This window comes from Amyelois transitella, chromosome 8 (assembly GCF_032362555.1).
Source record: "Amyelois transitella isolate CPQ chromosome 8, ilAmyTran1.1, whole genome shotgun sequence".
In the NCBI taxonomy this organism is placed as follows: domain Eukaryota; kingdom Metazoa; phylum Arthropoda; class Insecta; order Lepidoptera; family Pyralidae; genus Amyelois; species Amyelois transitella.
The window spans coordinates 1,015,792-1,036,723 of NC_083511.1; the positions used below are offsets into that span (position 1 = coordinate 1,015,792).

The 20,932-nt window shown below is 35.5% G+C and overlaps 1 protein-coding gene across 1 annotated transcript in view; it reads right to left on the reverse strand.

Annotated features, from left to right (window-relative positions):
* Positions 1-18,705, reverse strand: part of LOC106137362 (uncharacterized) — a 221,204-nt gene extending 202,499 nt beyond the window's left edge. The window contains exon 1 of the mRNA XM_013338174.2: positions 18,477-18,705. The gene's annotated coding sequence lies outside the window, so the exon portion shown is untranslated. The remainder of the gene's footprint in view (positions 1-18,476) is intronic.
* Positions 18,706-20,932: the final 2,227 nt, after the last annotated feature.

The following is a 20,932-nucleotide window of genomic DNA, read 5'->3' on the forward strand; positions in this document are numbered from 1 at the left end:
AGGGGTTAATGTTTGTACCACGATTCAATATGACTTAGGTAGACCCCTACAAAGGTTTCAGAGGTCCAACCCAACGGAAGTTACTTGTAAAAAAACCTTTACCCCTATCCTAGGTAGTAGTTATAAGCAGATTTTGGGCTAATTTTGTTAATAATGATTCTATTAAGCCATACAGCTGAACGTGGCTATTAGTCTTTTTAGAAATGTTGACTCTGTCTACCCGTCAAGGGATATAGACGTGATTATATGTACAAATATGTATGTATGTTCGGGTTTATCTTCAGCGTAATTTCATTTTAATGTAATATAATTAAGACATTGGAATAAAACCATTAGAAGACATTACAAAGTGTTAAATTTATTACAGAGCCAACAGTCTTGAAAAGACTGAATGGCCACGTTCAGTTCAGCTATTTGGCTCTATGATAGAATTGAGATTCAAATAGTGACAGGTTGCTAGCCCATCGCCTAAAAAAGAATCCCAAGTTTGTAAGCCTATTCCTTAGTCGCCTTTTACGACATCCATAGGAAAGAGATGGAGTGGTCCTATTATATTTTGTAGCCGGGAACCACACGGCAATAATTTGTATAAGACTAACATATTCCTAAACAGAATAGATATCACGAGACTCAAAGGTTGTAAAAGCATGTTTTTTGCATCAGACTGAAGTTCAAGTGTCCCCATCTAGTTTGCATTGTGTGTATGTATGTGTTTTGTTGTATGAGAGCATCACGGTAAATGTTAGCGCAGTAACGTTTGTTTTAGACGAAAAACAAATACGCTTTTGAACGAGTCTCGAAAGAGTCCAAGTCTGGATGTAAACGTTGGAATTCCAATATTCAGTTTGCATTTTATTTCGAAAATAAGTATTCTGCTGTATTAAGATTATGCAATCGAATGTTTCTTTTCATGTAGTGTAGAAGTTATATAACATTGGCTACTGGTTAGCCACGTTCAGCTGTTCGGCCTAATGATAGAGATTCATATAGTGACAGGTTGCTAGCCCATCGCCTAAAAGAAGAATCTTAAGTTTATAAGCCTATCACTTAGTCACCTTTTACGACATCCATGGGAAAGAGCCATCTCTTTAGTATTCCTATTATTTTTCTATTGGTGCCGAGAACCACATTAATTTTTTATACCTACCTATAATTTACTATCGGAAATCTCAAAGACGCTATGATATTGGTAGCTCAGTTGACGGAGGTCCCGCGGGAGAGATCAGGCGCTGTCATAAAACGTTTAGACACGGCCGGAGGAAATTAAAAAGATCCCCACTAAACTATACAGTGGGGCTGAAAGGGATCTTATCTGCGAAAAACCAATATGTGATACAGATGTTTTTTTTTTTTTTCTAAAAAAAATATAAGGTTCTATTTGGAAATATTGTTTCATATTGAATGATATTTATAAATCAAATATTGGTTGAAAATTATTTTTATAGGAATTTCGGAGAGTGACAATAGATTTTATTTTGGTCAAAGGAAATGTATATTATTGTTGTCATAATCTGTTATGTGTCTTAAAAAATAAAGAATCCACAAAAAAAGAGAGAACAAAGAAACATAGACGTATAAAATGAAAAAAGTACTTCCGCCCGCGACTTCGTCCACGTGGAATCAATCCCGCGGGAATTCTGGGATATAAAGTAGCTTATATGTTATTCTGGGTCTTCAGCTACCTACGTACCAAATTTCATCGTAATCGGTTCCGTAGTTTTTGCTTGAAAGACTAACAAACATCCATACTGACATTCTGACATACTCACAAACTTTCGCATTTATAATATAAGTAGGATAAGCAAGTTTAGACGTTCTATGTTCCACCATCATATTTTTCCCGTGTTTAACACAACTTTAATTGAAATAATCATAATAAAATGTCACGGGGGAAACTTCAAAAACATGAGAATTATGCATACACTTGGAAAGTTGGAAACGACTTGGCAACTTTGTAAGTAGGTGATCGATCTACCCCGAACTTACTCTTCTGAGGCAAGTTACTACTTACACCAGCCGACAAAATAAGGCATAGCATGTAGCATGTAATTAGCACTTTACAATACTAATCTCAACTGTTTCAATTCATATCATAAATGCGAAACTAAGTTTATTTGTTTGTTACCACTTCACGGGTAATCTAATGAATTAATCTTCTTGAAATATCACGTTTGTATAAACAAATGTCTGAAGATAGACTAGGATAACTTCCATCCCGGTAATAACTATAGTTCCCGTGGGATTTGCGAAACCCTGTATTGTTTTGAAGATGGTTTTAAATTCGTTGCTTTTTGTAACTAGGTAACGTTTAATTCGTACATACATATAAGCACATTCCTATCCGTTAGGGAGTAGGTATTACGTATTGCTTACACTTATACCACAATGTGCCGTGTGGTTCCCGGCACCAGGACAAATAAGAATAGGACCACTTCATCTCTTTCCCATGGATGTCGTAAAGGCCACTAAGGGATAGGCTTACAAACTTGGGATTCTTTTTTAGGCGATGGGCTAGCAACCTGCCACTATTTGAATCTCAATTCTATCATTAAGCCAAATAGCTGAACGTAGCCATTCAGACTTTTCAAGACTACTGGCTCTGTCTACCCCGCAAGGGATAGAGACGTGACTGTATGTATGTAGTATTACGTATTTCTTACACTTGCCACAATCCCTGCATAATCTTCTTTCAATTTATATCGTCCGTTTAGGTCACTCTTGACTTGACCTTTAGTCAGGACGTCCTCAGTATATACTCATTTAAGTTTTCAACATACATACACCTGCACATAATTACGTCCCTAACCACTACGAGGCAGACGCTAAAGTTCTTGGAAAGCTTGAAAGACCACGTACAGCTGTAGTTATTGCTATAATGATAGATTGAGATTTAAATAGTGAGAGGTTGCTAGCCTACCGCCTGAAAAATAATTCCTTTATTCCTTTCAAAACCGCAAAACCTTTTGACGGAAAACTAATGAGAAAATCACGATTTTAATTTCCCCATCGCATTAATTCAGATTTCGCATCAACTAGTTATTCAGCAAACGACAAAACTTCAAGAAATTCAGAACGAATTTCACGTTGAAATGTAATTAACGAGCCACAGATTAAAAGTTATTGCACTTCTGAATTATTTCACTTGAAATGATGAACGGTGATCGCTGCGTAGTCGTAAGTATCCGATGATTTTAATTTAGAATGATAAATGATAATTCTTCATTCCACAAAGATTTTTGATTATAAAGCTTTCCCTTCAAATTTTCTACTTTGACCTCAAACGATTTGTTATATAACAATTAATGTCTGAAACCAAAAGTGGTTTTAATTTGGAATCAAGTGCCTTAAGACTCTTCTGTATGTTCAAGTTTTCATATTTAAGTACGTACTTTTGTTTTACTTACTAAGTATTATGTTTTATTGTACTTGTTTTTGTTTGAATAACGCATTGCGGACATTACTTATATAATTGTTTAGTTTCCTACATTCGTTGAATTCTAACAAATGTTCTGACCTTAACCTGTACATGCAACTCCACTGGAAGTGGGTTAAATTCCCTGATAAACTGTCACAGAGGTCAGAATCGTGGTCATGTGCTGGTCATAGGTCCTGTTTTAAACAGTTTTCCCGAACAACCGGGTCGGGGTTATTTAATGGTTATTTATTATAATTATTAGATATCTTCAGCTGACATTGATTGAAGTATGCAGGGATTGCGGTAAGATGTAATCTCTGCCTAACCCATCCGGAAATATGCGTTTCACCTATTAAAGTTTAATGGATCTGTACTGAAGAAACCTGTGTCCATTTTCACATGGAACAATATTATTATTTTTTTCGTTGAAATAAAATTTCTTGGCTTTTCTTTTCACATTTTCTATTTCATTCTTTTTCTTATTATATTTCTTGTTACGCAATTAATCCAATTATCGAGTCTGATTCCTCCTTATATATATAAGACCTAGATCTTAGCTTCTATAAATCACACCCTCACAAAAAATCACGTAAGTATTAATTTGCATTTGTGTAAGTTATAAATATATTTATTTAGGTGGGGTCACCTAAGTTATCACCTTAAGTTTTTGATTCTCTGACAGACCCAATGGTTGATTGGTATATATCTTTTTTTTTACGCATTAAGTCCGCCTATGGTACTGTTCATTGGTATATTGTACAATAGAGTTTAAATAAATAAATAAATAAATATACACTGTGTACCGCAATGTCACAAACACAGTGCAAAAGCGGAGAATATTAAAACAAAAAAGACAGTGAACACCGGAAATTGAACAGAAACGTTGATTTCCTTTTGTACAGTCGGGTGTACAGGTGCTTTCATTAATCAAAGTCGAAAAGGTTGGAATCGAGGAAAATATAATGGCAACACAAAAATCCGGCGTTTATACGAAAAACGACCGCTTTGGTAAACATTCTTTAGAAGTTATAGACACGAACATTAATGAAAATAAGTTTCAATGTTTATGGTCATATTCTCTAAGCATAATACATACAAAGATAAGAGGGGACTTCTCTAACACAGGTTGTTCGACAATTAAGGGGCCCCACTTAACTTCAGAAACCCTTGTAAATAATAAAGAAATATTTAATTTGAATATTAAAAAAAAAATGTGCCTGACATAATTAAATTAAACAAATTAAAAAAACAAAGCGGGAGTTATAGCAATGTAAAAATTTTGGCTTCAATAACTCTGAAAAATCAAGAAACCGAAATTGAATTTGCGCTTTCTTCCTCGACTCGTTTGATCGAGTCAAACTCGCACTTATCCGTCCGTCCGTCCATCCGTGGGGTACGGATGGACGGACGGCAACAAACACACAAACTTCCTTTCGCATTTATCATATTAAATTACAATGGGTAGTACAAGTGCCGTGTGGTTCCCGGCACCAAAACAAAAAAGAATAGGACCACTCCATCCCTTTCCCATGGATGTCGTAAAAGGCGACTAAGGGATAGGCTTACAAACTTGGGATTTTTTTTAGGTGATGGGCTAGCAACCTGTCACTATTTGAATCTCAATTCTATCATTAAGCCAAATAGCTGAACCTGGCCATTCAATCTTTTCAAGACTGTTGGCTCCGTCTACCCCGCAAGGGATATAGACGTGACCATATGTATGTATTTATGTTTATCATATTACATAAGATTTAACGTCACACGATCAATAGCCGTGTTAATTGGTATTAGTAAATCGGTAAAGTCGATTACATAAAAATCCTTTTCATTTTTCCGCCTGACGTTAATCCCGATTAAAGACATTTTTCATGTCTATACTTTAATTTGTCTATATACAAAATGACAACATCTGTAAAAATATTGCACGTTTTCGCACCAAAAAATAAGCGTGTGGAACTGTTAAATGTTATATCAAAGCTTTTATTACAGTTGCATTTTCGAAATGAAATGTCTCTTGGAATGTAAATAAAAATTTGTATATAAAAAACAGTGGTGAATAATTCAAATTATTCAATCTCAGAAAAGGAACATTATTTTATACGTAACCCATGGGTATGGAGTATTTCTTGTTCATAAGAAATCCTAACATAAACTAACACACCTTTCATCATGGTTCAAATTATTAAAATGCGTCACTTGTGCGTTTAATACCTGTAGTATTTAATTTATAGAAAGTGTAATGCAACGCAAGAGTTTTAAATCAGGAAAGAGATAATTGGTTCATAATTTCAGGATAATTAGAACGCAGGTGAGAATTATATATTCAAATAGACATTCAATGACATAATTATTTATTTAAACTTTATGTACGTAAAATGTACAACAAGTGGACTTAATGCCACAAGGCATTCTCTGCCAGTCGAACCTTTGGACCAAACTGAGATGGATGTACCCGTACATTGTACGGGTAGTGCGATAACTGTACCTAATAGAAATCATGACGTGCCGTGTGGTTCCCGGCACCAATAAAAAAAAGAATAGGACCACTCCATCTCGTTCCCATGGATGTCGTAAAAGGCGACTAAGGGATAGGCTTATAAACTTGGGATTCTTCTTTTAGGCGATGGGCTAGCAACCCGTCACTATATGAATCTCAATTCTATCATTAAGCCAAACAGCTGAACGTGACCTATCAGTCTTTTCAAGACTGTCGGCTCTGTCTACCCCGTAAGGGATAAAGACGTGATCATATGTATATATGTATGTATGAAATCATGACAACTATATAATAACTAACTAACACTGCCAGCATTACTCAAAATAAATTGAAACTGTAAAAATAAAACAGTTCGTCTTGCTGTTCGTACAATTTTCAAATGCATTGAAAACGTTGAATTTAATATTCTTTCGCGCTACCGTCATTATGCAATCCCGCTCAAAAGAGATGTAGATATTCCAGCTTCCTCCATTTTTATTGGGGATCACGTTACAGTTGCTGGAAGAGGAAATCCTGGAATGTTATCGCACATTTTTGTAATACAATTCTTTAGAAAATCCTAAAGGAAATGTACAATAGCGCAATGTAAATGCTTTGTCACTATTTCGTCGACTGTAGTTTATGTGCTTCCATTCTGTTCTGGAAGCGAAGCAAAAATATAATATGTGTGCTTCTCTTTCTTTTTATTGAAAACTAGCTTTCGGCCGCGGCTCCGTCTACATGAAAAGTGCCCTATGTCCTTTTTGTACTCTACAGGCAGTTCGGTCAATCATGCATATTTTCTCCAGCTTTGAAAGTTTCAAAGTTGTAAATATCGGAAAACAAACCCCGCGTAGATTGTAACAATTTGTTAAAGTCAGTCAAAGGAAAAGTTTAACAACTAGGATTTTACTTTTAAGTCACAGTTTCTGAATATCAATTCTATAATTTCGCATAATAAATCACGTATTTATTATGCGTATGGTAAAGCTAGTATGGCTATATAGAACATGTGTACTATATAGCCATACTAGCTTTAGCTCGCAACTTCGCCCGCAAATTAGCGCCATCTACAAAAAGGGACTAATTTATCACTAACTACAAAAAAAGTCAACACCACCTAAAAAGCAACGAATCAAAATTACTTTTATTATTAAATGGCACCTACAAAAAGCGAAGAATTTAGCGCTACCGACAAAAGGGTATAGGTAGGTTTTTCACAGATCCCACGGGAACTATAGTTTTTACCGGTATAAAAGGTATTTTTCCAGACTCTTAATTATATATTGTAGAAATTATTAAGAAAAATAAACTTACTTTCGAATTTATAATATTAGTAGGCAAACGGAAAGTTTGGTTCACTCTGATCGGAACACACTGCTCAGAAGTCCGATTTAAGTTTTAATGTATTTAGTTTATTTCCTTTCACATTCCACTTCAACATACTCTATACAACTCAGGAACTCTTGAGATATCTAAATTGCGATCCAACAAGATAACTTTTGTACAACACTATGCTTTTGCAGATTTTAAAATATATCTGTTCAATAAACCTCAAATAGTGTTTTTGAATTAAAATCTTGAAAATCTCTACGAATATTATTTGTCATAAAAACATTAAACGTGCCTTTCTATATAAATAAGATTGTGTTTAGTTTAATGTGCATCTATGTAGAATGCCATTTAATATAAGAAAAGTATATATTTTTAATGTGTTCCTGTTCAAATATTTTGATACTTAATTATTATGGTTTTTATTCTCCATTTGTACTTAAAAAAAGTAAGAAAGAGGAGGTACAATCGCCTGCAGAGAAACTTGATTTTTGTTTGTTTAACTGTCACATTATAATAGGTCTCGAACAATCTCAAGATAATATACCATCTTCAGTTGGTTGAACATGCCTCTCAAATTATACTCTCTTTTCATAAAAAACATTGTCACGCATCGAAAAATCAAGAAGATAAGGAAAATATCTCGAGTTTAATACGTATAAAAAGTACAGAAATGACATTACGGATTTACACTCTCTGCTCTCACTTACCGGGGTATATTCGTCTTTCATACTGGCAACATTGCCGTGGCTTGTAATGGAACGCTCGAAATTAGGTTTTTGAGACTACACAAAAGCTTATCCTGTGAAATAAGGATTGGTATACTTAAGCTCGTAGATAAACAGTTTTGGGAGCTGTAATTTTTATTAAAAAAAAAGCGGTAAGTATATCGTTTAGACATGTTTTAGATTTTGCGCGTAGATTTTCCTTTTACATGTGATTTATTGATAATTTTTCCTTCATTATTACCCGCGTTATCGCACGATTTACATATTGTTATGTTACACAGATTTCTGAACCGAATTTTTAGATAAACGGTTTACATTGAGGGAAAACATCGTGAGGAAACCTGCACATTCAGGCAACTGGATGTGTAACCACGATTCCATTCTGATTAAGTTGCACCATTCAGTGCCTTATATCAATAGAATTAGGTGAGAAACTTTCTTATTGGTCTGACACTGTAGAAAAAAACATACCGTGTTCCATCTGTTTTCATTCCCACTTAGTCAAGCAACTTGATTCTGAATATACCTACCATCGAGAAAAACGTAGTTTTCGAATCCTGTTCATTTTTATGGTGACGTATGGTTCCCGGCACCAATATAGGATCACTTCATCTCTCTCCTATGGATGTCGTAAAAGGCGACTAAGTGATACGCTTATAAACTTGGGGTTCTTTTTTTAGGCGATGGGCTAGCAACCTGTCACTATTTGAATCTCAATTCTATCATTAACCCAGATAGCTGAACGTGGCCATTCAGTCTTTTCAAGACTGTTGGATCTGTCTTCCCTGCAAGGGATTTAGACGTTCCCGTATGTATGTAAATGTCACACAAACATTTAAGTAGGTACACTGGCTTCCAAAATACATGTCTTCGCCAGTTTGAAAGAAATAATTTATAAGCCTAATAAGAACTAATTAATAAGAACAATTACTTTTAAATGAATCCAAAATAGCTTGTAACAGTTAGTTTGAAACAAGGTCATTAATTTGTCGCTTACTCGGCTCGTCTTGAACTCGCAAAATTGAATTTCACTAGAAATAGTGATCCTGGTTTACAGTTTACATAATGCTGATGGCTGTAGGTAGAATCCTTCGACAGAATAGTGTTGTCACTGATTATTGTTCTAATAAATGAGACGTACTTTAGAATTTCCATATAAAACTATATTTTTTATTATTTAAATTTCGTGTAAATCAATTAATCATAACAACGTATTCTCTCGTCCACATTTCTATTCTAAGTTTGTGAAGTTGTTAAGGAAAATGCTGCAGTGCAGTTTGTTACCGCTTCTTCTGCACTGACAATTTCGAATCGTACTGTCGCTTCCTTACTTAGTTTTAAGTAATTTATTTGACGTCAACCTAAGTTGTAAAATCAAAAGAAATGACAATTACCTATTGCATGATGTTGAAATGTTCCATAATAATGAATAAAAACTTTGAATTAGATTTTGAATAAAGTTGGTATTTGAGAACGTCTTGTGCGTAAAGCGTCAAGAAATTAGATGTGTAACCAGGATTCAATAGGTTCAAAACTTGTGGAGGTCTGATGGGTGTCGCTTCGTGTAAAATAAAAACCTGACTAAGGTGAGTCATCCTGAATGATGGTCATAAGAGGTACACCCCGGGCTCCTCTCAAGACAGGTCACAATGTACCCGGGACTAAGGCCAGGAGGATGAAGATGTAAGCTTCCACGCTGGTTTGGAAGCTAAGAGAAACTATAAAAGTGCCGTGTGGTTCCCGGCACCAGTACAAAAAAGAAAAGGACCACTCCCTCTTTCCTATGGATGTCGTAAAAGGCGAATAAGCGATAGGCTTACAAACTTGGGATTCTTTTTTTAGGCGATGGGCTAGCAACTTGTCACTATTTGAATCTCAATTCTATCATTAAACCAAATAGCTGAGCGTGGACTACCAGTTTTTTCAAGACTGTTAGCTCTGTCTAACCCACAAGGGATATAGACGTGACCATATGAATGAATGAAAAAGAAAATAAAAAGCGTTTGGCTCTTCTGTCTTTTTGAGACCATTGGCTCTGTCTACCCCATAAGGGAATGAAGCCGTGATTATATATTTTAAAATAATATTGCAACTAAATAGTCTTTTAACATACCATTAACAGCTCATTCCAACAAATGTAAATGGGGTACATTTTAAAGCATTTCAAATTGAACTGAATTTTCATATAAATCCTAATAAATAATGGCGGCTGACAACGAAAGTCGTTACGAAGCACCTCATTAAAACCAACAATACAGGCTTTACGAGTCATTTATATATGAGAGGGACTAGGTCTGGGATGAACTTACTCGTAGGTATCGATATTCTCAACAATTTCTCATAAACTTTGAATTCTCCTTTTAAGACTACTTACTAGCCACCTGTAACTTGTCTGTCACACACATCTGATTCTCAATTTTATCCATTTATATATGAGAAGGACTAGGTCTGGGATGAACATATCGATATTCTCACCAATTTCATAAACTTTCAATTCTCCTTTTAAGCGATGGACTAGCACTAAGACTAAGTACACTACACTAAGACTTAACACTTGTCCACTTGTGACAGGTTGTCACAAGTGGACAAGTAAGTCTGATTCTCAATTGTATAGCCTCCCAGCTGAAAGTGGCTAGTCTTTTCCAGCCCAGTATAGTGACGTACACGTCGAAGCCCAGGGTCAAGATTCCGACATTCGTTTAAAAAATAAAGTAAGTAGGTTATCATAAATACATATAATCACGTCCATATTCCTTGCGGGGAAGACAGAGCCAACAGTCTTAAAAAGACTGATAGGCCACGTTCATCTGTTTGGCTTAATGATAGATTCAAATAGTGACAGGTTGCTAGTCTGTCGCCCAAAAGAAGAATTCCAAGTTTATAAGCCTATCCCTTAGTCCCTTAGTTAGTTAGGTTATCATTATTTTAAAATTTCAACAATTATACCTCTTTAGAACGTGATCTTGTTTTCACCTTGTACCAAATTTCTTCTGCTCCCCCATTTAGTCAAATGGAATACCTATACAGTAAATGTTCTAAATCCCATCCCTAGTATGTATATGCATTAAATTGCGTTGTGGATAATTCATGCAAATATTGATAGTCACAGTCTGGCAGCCTTGCCTTTGTCGAGAGCCAATGTGCATGCAGCTAGAAGGTTCGAACCGTTTTATGCACTTGTATATAAAACTCTTCGGTGACTGACTGACAACGTACAGTCAAAACCACTGGGCGTGGTAGCTGAAATTTTGGCATGTAGGTTCTCTGGGGAGTGTAGGTGAGCACTAAGGGAGCATTTTCCGAAATTCGTTTAACGAAAGTTAACGGGATTTTAAGATTTACCCGGGCTGAGCCGCGGGCGCTTGAGAAATTATGTAAAATAAAATGTAGACAGGCCAAAAAACCATCCCCACCTAAGCGGTGGGCATATTGGGTCTGTGTGGTTTTAGTGTAGTTCAAGCCACAATTACGTCCAACTTGCCAAGCCTGGACAGAGTTCCTTAAAAACAAAAATATATTAATATATACATTCTCATTGTATCGTTTTCATATAGTTGTAGAAAAGAAAATAATCAAAAAGTAATACTAACTAATTATAGTCAAATGTTTTTCTTAAAATGAGCAACGTAAGAAAACCTCATTCTTTTATTGAAAAAAGATTTTTGAGCTCACAAAAGGTCCGAACCCTTTTAGCATCAGATAGTTAATTTAACGCCCGGAATCACCGGGAACTGTATCATTCGGGATCGGGAATCACAATAAAAAGTTTCTACGTCGTGTGGGACAGAGTTTCTCAAATGGGTTCCGTAAATGACATTGAATTGCAAGAAAAGTATGGGCATTTGAAATAAATTAATAAATACAAATTTCATTCATTAACCGTGTGGTTCCTGATACTTTAAAATAGGACCAATCCATGTATTTTTCATGGGGAGGGACTTCATCAAATAAGCCACTATTTGAATTAAAATTTCATCAATAAGCCATAGAGCTAAACGTGACCCCCTACAGTCTTCCAAGACTGGTTATGTGTTCTGTCTACCTCGCAAGAGATGTAGAGGTGATAATATGTATGTACATAAATTACTTTTTTTTTTACAAAATAACTCGCCTTTTTTCCGGAGAGGTTGGCGGAGAACAAATCTCCACGATCCCTTCATACTTCTTCCTCTTCATTCATATTATTCTCTTGATGAAGGATGGAGTGGTCCAATAGTGCCGAGTAAATTTGAAACCTATTAAAAATGGAAAAAAATACGCAAAGTCCACATGTTGGGAACCCCTGGTACAGGTAGTTAATTGGCAAACCATTGAACGGTTCACTCGTTGCGTCCGAAATAAAATACCTAACTGAATTTTAGGACGGAACTGCACATCATTTATTTGGTTTCAAATTTTGAGCGGAACGAAATAAAACAAAGTTGGAATTAGTTAACAAAATAAATCAACGCTTTTTGATTTACTTTCGAGCGAGCGAAATTCAACACCGTTTGGGAAACATTTTATTTGGCTTTTGTATGTATGGAACTCGATAGGTTGGATAGGTTGTTTATGATTTAAAAAAAAAAATAATAGAGATAAAAATAACTATATAGGTATTTCATTTAGATCTAGCCGTCCCTTTCTCATGGATATTGCAAGAAGCGATAAAGATATTAATAACTTTCATCTATTGTGAAATTATATGTTAGCCTGATAGTGAAGAAAATGCAGTGAACAATCAAATAAATTTCAGAATTAAGATTCAGTATGAAAGCGGGAAAGTGTCGCATTAGATGCGATGCGACTTCATATCTACCACTTCATATACCCATAAAAATCCTGCCAAGTTTATTTTCCTTAAACAATTTTGGTAAGAGTAAAAATATATGTATGTCAAAACCATATCTATATTCAGCACGCGCAGATATCAAATAAATGTTATGAGAAATTGTCGATGTGACTGTCAGACAGAAGCCATTAAATCAAGTATTGCTTACACAAGATTTTGATAGAATATACCTAAGTTAAGAATTTATCTCTTCCCTTTCCTGTCTTCCGTACTTAGTACAGTCGACGCCAAAATATCAAAGACATTGTAGCGGGAGCGATGATTAGGCTCGACCGCCACCAAAGGGGATATGGAACCGCGGTTCCCCAGGCATAACACCTAGCCTGGCGGAAGATCTTCCCTTTGCTGGCGGTCGAGCCCGAATCATCGCTCCCGCTACATTGATATTTTTGACTTATATTGTGACTTGTGGCATATAGATATCGCCACAACATTATTCGCCTAGGTCTTAGACTATACCACCAGAAATAGAAATAAAAATGGCTCTACCAACCTTCTAGTTAAAGGAACCGAAAAACAGAAGAGATTCTCTTCTTTGATTATCCACTTACAGCGCACCTTCCTTGACTCCCTACATAATGTCTTCAGTTCAATATTATTTATATATTTATACTTAATGCACATATAGATAGATATAGATAGATATATACGGGACAAATTACACAGATTGAGTTAGCCTCGAAGTAAGTTCGAAACTTGTGTTACGAGATACTAACTCAACGATACTATATTTTATAATATAATACTTATATAGATAAACATCCAAGACCCAGGATAATCAGAAAAAGTTCTTTTCTCATCATGCCCTGGCCGGGATTCGAACCCGCGGGACCTCCGGTGTCACAGACAAGCGTACTACCGCTGAGCCACAGAGGCCGTCAATGTTATCATGTCATATAATGTACAACAGGTAGTACTTAATGCCATATTCTATGCCAGTCGAACCTTTGGACCAAACTGACATTCACTTATGGGTGGTGCGATAATTATTACCCACCGATATTACCCACCCACTACTCAAGTAGAACTGACGATACAAGTATTGATTGTTTGACCTTCTATGCGAGGCCTAATTTCCAGGACATCCCAAAGTTCCATCCCATTTCTTACATATTTATACTAATATTATAAACGCTGAGTTTGTTTGTTTGTTTGAACGCGCTAATCTCAGGAACTACTGGTTCGAATTGAAATTTTGTTTTTGCGTTGAATAGACCATTTATCGAGGAGAGCTTTAGGCTATATAACATCACGCTGCAACTATAAGGAGCAAAGAAATAATGGAATATGTGAAAAAAAGGGGAAAATTATTTATCCTTGAGGGCTTCAATGATGCCCAAAATAAGTATTCCACGCGGACGAAGTAGCGGGCGGCCTTTAGTATAATAACGCTTCTTTAGAGACTAACTACATCTTCTCACTCGCCATAATCCATGCATACTACTTTCGTCAGCCTATTTTAGTATAGCCGAGTATTTTTAAGCAATTTAAATACATTGTATTTAACGACCTACCTAGGGACATTGTAAGGTCATTTCTATAGCCGTTTTATGACTTATCTGGTTTGCTAAGTTCGCGTATCTACAGTTTGAGTATAACATAAACAAAAGCTGATAGTACAATAACTCGGAGACTAATTTTCTATATTAAAATGTTCAGATTGACGTAATATTAGGTACACCTCTTTCCCGGAAGGGTAACCAGAAATATCTTTCCACTTGCCACGATCCCTGCATACTTCTATCGCTTCATCCACATTCTTATCACTCTTCATAAAAGCTTGTCGGTTTCGGAACCTTTGCCAGAAAGTCTCAGATTGTGACAAGTGGAAAAATGTAGTTATTTATTTAACATACATACATATAATCACGTCTGTATCCCTCGCGCGGTAGACAGAGCCAACAGTCTTATAAAGAATGAAACACGACGTTCAGCTGTTTGGCTTTATGACAGAATTGAGATTCAAATAGTGACAGGTTGCTAGCATGTCGCCTAAAAGAATCTCAAGTTTATAAGCCTTTCCCTTAGTCGCCTTTTACGACATTCATGGGAAGAGATGGAGTGGGTCTATTCTTTTTCCTATTGGTGCCGGGAACCACACGGCACCCAGGAACCACCCCATTTATTTAACTTACTTTGAATCTTACAGCTAAGTTCTGTAGAATTTAATATTTTTGTTCAACACTGACAAACTATAGTTTTTTCACAGTAGGCAACACACAAATTGTTAACTCGTGTTATAAAGCCACGCGGGTTGTTCCAACAAATTGCTTTTTGAATTGCGTGTGACACTTCGTGTAGTTCAATTTGTGCCATCCTAACCAGAGAATAACACACAGGTTTTAAAGTTGCACATAACATAGATAGGTTTTATAAAGATAAAACATTTAAATATTATATTGTTTTCGAACAAATAAAACCTCGAAACTTAACAAATTTGGCACAGATATAAAAAAGGAATAGTTATTTTGCAAGAAAATAGTATGTATGACTTGTCTTGCATATTTTTGATTTCACGGCTACATTTATTCTTCGACATTCTCCAAGAATACCCAATTTAAATAATGGAACGTCTTATAAAACTTGGTATTTTTCTTTTAGGCGATAGCCTATCAATATAGGTAGGGTACTCGACTAAACGTGGTCTTTGAATCTTCAGCTTATTGGCACTATCTACCCTGTAAGGGACTAAACGTGATGTGTATGTGACTCACACGACTAGGAAAATTGTAAAACAAAGTACTTATACCAACCTAATACTATTACACGTTCTGGCAAAAGGTCAGGTCAAGAGTACCCGAAACCGACGAGCTTACATGAATAGAGCACGTGGATGAAACTTAAGAAAGAAAGAAAGGGGCGTGATATATGTGTATGCATGTTTGTAATAACATAAAAAATTACATAATATAATACTAGCTGTGCTTTTTAACTTCGTCCGCGTGGAATAGTTATTTGGGCGTCATTGAAGCCCTCAAGAATGAATGATTTTATTATTTCTTCGCTCCTATAAGTTGCAGCGTGATGTTATATAGCCTGAAGCCTTCCTCGATAAATGGTATATTCAACACAAAAAGAATTTTTCAATTCGAACCAGTAGTTCCTGAGATTAGCGCTATCAAACAAACAAACTCTTCAGCTTTATAATATTAGTAAAGATGACTAAGTAAATAAATAATTAGATTTTATATTCTGTAGTAGTAGTAGGTATATCTACTTCATTTATGTTTGCCCTTGAACCTAACGCCCTTATCGAATCAATTGCTGAAACCAAGCTACTTAAGTTAACTTCATTACTACTTCGCTGGAAGGTCAAACTAAATGGTCACCACTTTTAGATATATGAGACGATCTAAGCTTGTGATATCGCTTATCATCCAATCAAAATAATTTATTCACATTTCCCATTAATGCCGTTAAAGGCGACTAAGGGATAGCGGCTAATAAACTTGGGATTCTTCTTGTAGGCGATGGGCTAGCAACCTAAACACTATTTGTGTTGTGTGACTTCAGAACAATATAAGGAAGCCATTGGCCAACTGGTTTGAATTGTATCAAATGGCAATCAAACCAGAAGGCTACATCAATCATTTAATATAGACGATTCACAAAATTCAATTTAATTAAATAATACATTATAATATATAAACAAATCATAAACCATTTGTGAATTTCAAATAAGCAAAGCATTAGCCAACTGGTTTGAAATGCATCAAATGGCAATCAAACCAGAAGGTTACCTCAATTATTTAAATAAAGGTGTTACTCAAAATTCAATTTAATATAATATAATATAAATATATATAAATATGAATAAAGAATAAACTATTTGCGTCATCACATTGCATAAAACACTAGCAACCTGGCTTGAAGATGCATCAAATAGCACACAAACCAGGAAGCTGCTTTACACCAGTGATCAACATACTTAGAGTGACAACAAATAAAATAAATTAAAAAAAACACTATTTGTATCTCAATTCCATTTTTAAGCACTACATCCGAACGTGGCCTTTCAGTCTTTGTATGACTGTTGGCTCTGTCCACTCCGTAAGGGGAAAAGACGTGATAACAAGTATGTATTATAAATCTAAGCATCTACATACACACTACCAGAATCTAGTTTATCTAAAACAGAATCCGATTGTATGTTCTCGGAAATCGTAAATTGAAACCACTGTATTGTCCCGAATAGTTTGAAATAAATCTTGAGACCGCCATGACCGCACTGACCGCAAAATCAGTTGCACCCACTGCAATCTGCATACAGCCTTATTATCCAGAGTTATGTGGTGCAACGATATAGTATACACGAAATACGACACAGGTTTAGTGCAACAATAATGCATAATGTTGGTAAGGTAAGACCTAGACGGACGTACCTTGAAAAATCGGGAACATTCTGGCGAAAGGTCTGGTCAAGAGTAGGTACTCTAGGGTAGGGTAGGTACGGGTAGGTACCCGAAACATAATTAATTCGTGCCGTATAGTTCCCGGCACCAATAAAAAAAAGAATAGAACCACTCCATCTCGTTCCCATGGATGTTGTAAAAGGCGACTCAGGGATAGTCCTTTAAAATTTGGGATTCTTCTTTTAGGCGATGGGCTAGCAACCTGTCACTATTTGAATCTCAATTGTATTGAAGGTGGCCTATCAGTCTTTTCAAGACTGTTGGCTCTGTCTAACCCGCAAGGGATAAAGATGTGATTATATGTATGTTAATAACATATTAAAGTAAAATATATTGTAAAGCCATTTTCAAAGATAAGTAAATGAATATTTATATTATTTTTGGTTTGTTACAATTTTAGTTAGCGATATTTTAACATTTATTATTAAAAATGGTCTGCTAAAAAACGTTCGTATATAGGTATGAGGAAAAAGTCAGATGGTCGGTGGTCGAATCCGTGATGCGCAGAAAGTCACAGGTTCAAATCCCACCTCGGCCATGTACCATTGACTCGTTCAAAGTTATGTACATTAGTTTGAATACTAACCGATAATTTTCGATGACGGAAAACATCGTGAGAAAACCTGCACATTCAGACAACTGGATGTGTAACCATGGATCCAGTACAGGTTAGGTTTACCTGCAAAGATTACGGAGGCCAGATGGGAGTCACTTCGTGTAAAAACCTGACTAACCCTATCCAGGATCCATGGTCAAAGGCATACCCCTGGCTCCTCTCCAGAGAGGTGAGGATGTAACCGGGACTAAAGTCAGGAGGAAGAAGATATACATGAGGAAAAAACAAAAAGAAACAGTATATATTAAATAAAAATTAGGAAACTTCTTCTACGTTCTTGTGGCATAATAACCTAATACCCTTTCTAATTCTGCTACAAACACGTATTCAGTGTTTTGTCTATGCCATTAGAAGCCATTCATGGCCCAATCGAAGACGTATGTAGGTGAAGTAATTAATTGGTTTATGTTACTGAAGGGACCCTTGTTAAGTCCAGACAAAAGGATAGGTATTTCCTCACTTAAACAAAAGAATTATATGGATACGTGACACAAAAACACAATATCTTCTACCTAAAATGCCGGGTGCCGCTTCTAGTAATTTCTTAATTCGATAATTTTTTAGTACCGCAAAAATATATAACCTTGAAGCTTGAACGTGGATAAGTGATTAAATATTAGCATACATAACATCATTTCATCGCAATGCAGTAAATACTGGACTTACGTAAGTTGGCTAACTGCGGATGTCCACCTCCAAAATACACACTATCCACAAACGAAACAACTACAATTAAAAAAAAAATAACACGTCAAATTAAAACTATAACTTTAACAGACAATAAAAAACTTTAAGCGAACACAAATTTTGAAATTCGAATTGTTTTGAATTATTGCACTGTAGTTCGGGAAATCGCGTGTAGTATCGAGGAAATGGCGACGCGGGCGCCCTCTAACTCGATTCGACGCGAACTGATCGTGCTTCGAGGGTTGCGTGGGGTGAAATGGGGTGATGCGGGGGTGAAATCAGCTTGAATGAGACCTATTGCACTACGCGTAGCATGCTTGTTTAAATGGCATAACACCGCACCCCCGGCCTTCTAGAAATATTTAAATATCGGTGTTTTAATGATGATATCAGTCAAGCTGGCATTTTAGGAAGAAACGTCTAGAGGAAATTTTGAAATATGAGAAAAAGTTCAGGTTTTTTTTTTAATGTATCGACTCAGTATGTGTAAGTGCAAAACAGTGAATTTTTGAAACCTACTCGTAGTCTTTAATAGTTCTTCTGAACTGTATTTGTCTCTTACGATAGCTACGTTATGAAATATAGACACAGCCTTGCCTATGTAGATAGACAGCCTTGTCCGTATATGCATAAGTGATTTTATGTATGTAGATATGTATATGAACAAGGCTCTTACCCGGAAGGGTAGACAAAGACTATCTATAACCACTTACCACGATCCCATCTTGTCCAGTCTTGAAAAGGAGTAAGTTTTCATATTAAAATAGTTACAGATCTCTAAAGTTGAATGTATTTTGTCTGAAGTTTCGCTTCGGAAGCGAATTCCTCTTTCCAGGCGACCGCTTGTAAAACTAACAATGGAAATGTGAAACTTTAAATATTTTCCTTTAAAGCCTAAAAAGTTTTAAACCCCGACCAAAAAGAGAGGAATTAGTATTTTAGCCGATATTAACTCGGTGATACTACGTATATTTTGTCTATTATTATACTATATAGCCAGGCCCTTTCTAGCCGTGGTAATTTCTAAGATGAAAAGTAGTATATGGAGCTTCAAACTAGGCCTCTATCTTTGTGTTATTTTATCAAAATCCATCAAGCATTATTTGAGTTAGTTTTCTTTCTACAAACTCAAATAACTTCACATAGGTATAGAATAGAATAGATTTATTTTCAAAATTGGATACAAGGTATCACTTATTGACGTCACATCACTTAAATCTAATTATAACTACTACCGCTTCCGAAGCGCACGTGTAGAAGAAGCGGCGGAACAAACTACACTGCAGCATTTTCATCGGACGTCAAACACACATAAATTTAGATCTCTTAAATCTAAATCATGGACGAATGCACATTGTCTACATTAAAAAACATGAATGAATGTAGAACTAGTATACTTTAAAAAATTACTACGTTTTTATAATATTGACATGGATGTGAACACTACACGTTACGAAATTAACTTTGATATAAGGCAAAATAACTATAGTAAGCTATACATAGATTCCAATTACACGAAATTACCTGCCCCGGATTCGCTCGGATACAACCTGTAAACAGTCCTGAATTAATTGTCTGAATATATTAATAAACAATCTGTTTACGAGATAGTTCTACTCCCTATGATAAATACTAATAAAGATTTTAGAAAAACTAAAATATAATATCTAATTCGCTTTTTAAACGGTTTTTCATTGCGAAATAAAATGAAAAGTAGACATTTTCCTCGAGACAAAGAATGATTAAGGCACTATACCTACCTAATGTCATTAATTTTGCATCTTATTTATGACAACAATAACAAATTTTTTTTTATTAGTTTGGCGGGACTCTTAGGTACATATTCTGTTTGGTGCAGTTGTCGAAATCTCACCTCTAAACCAAAAGTTCCCGGGTTCGAACCCCAATCGACGTAGGAGAGTTGATCTTGGTTGAGGTTAAGTTGATTGGTCGGGAGTTGATTTTATTTTACGTTTGTATGTGTAATATGACCAGGATGATATATACGAGAATTTCGAAATAATAATATCTTACCTATGACAAAACAGTCTTTTAGAATTCCTTAGGCAATATCAAATTTTCATACAAATATAAACTGGAATACAAATAATATTATTTTTTCTATTAAATGTTATTATCTTATACATAATTAACAAAATTTGTCAAACAGAAATTATAAAGTGTTATTAAATTGCCTACCTACACAGTAGTAGAAGCTGTTCTTGAAAGGTAAGTGTACGAATTAAAGTATTAACAAACATGAAAATCAATAATACACTAGACAGGGAGGGCGCAGCACCCTCGCATTCGTCCCTCGATTGTTCTAAACTCCTAAATGTAGTCAAATGCAATTCTAACTGTGTCAGATTTAAACAGTCCATGGTTACCCCGCCTATAAATTTGGTAACTATTCGTATGCTAGAAATTTGTATAAT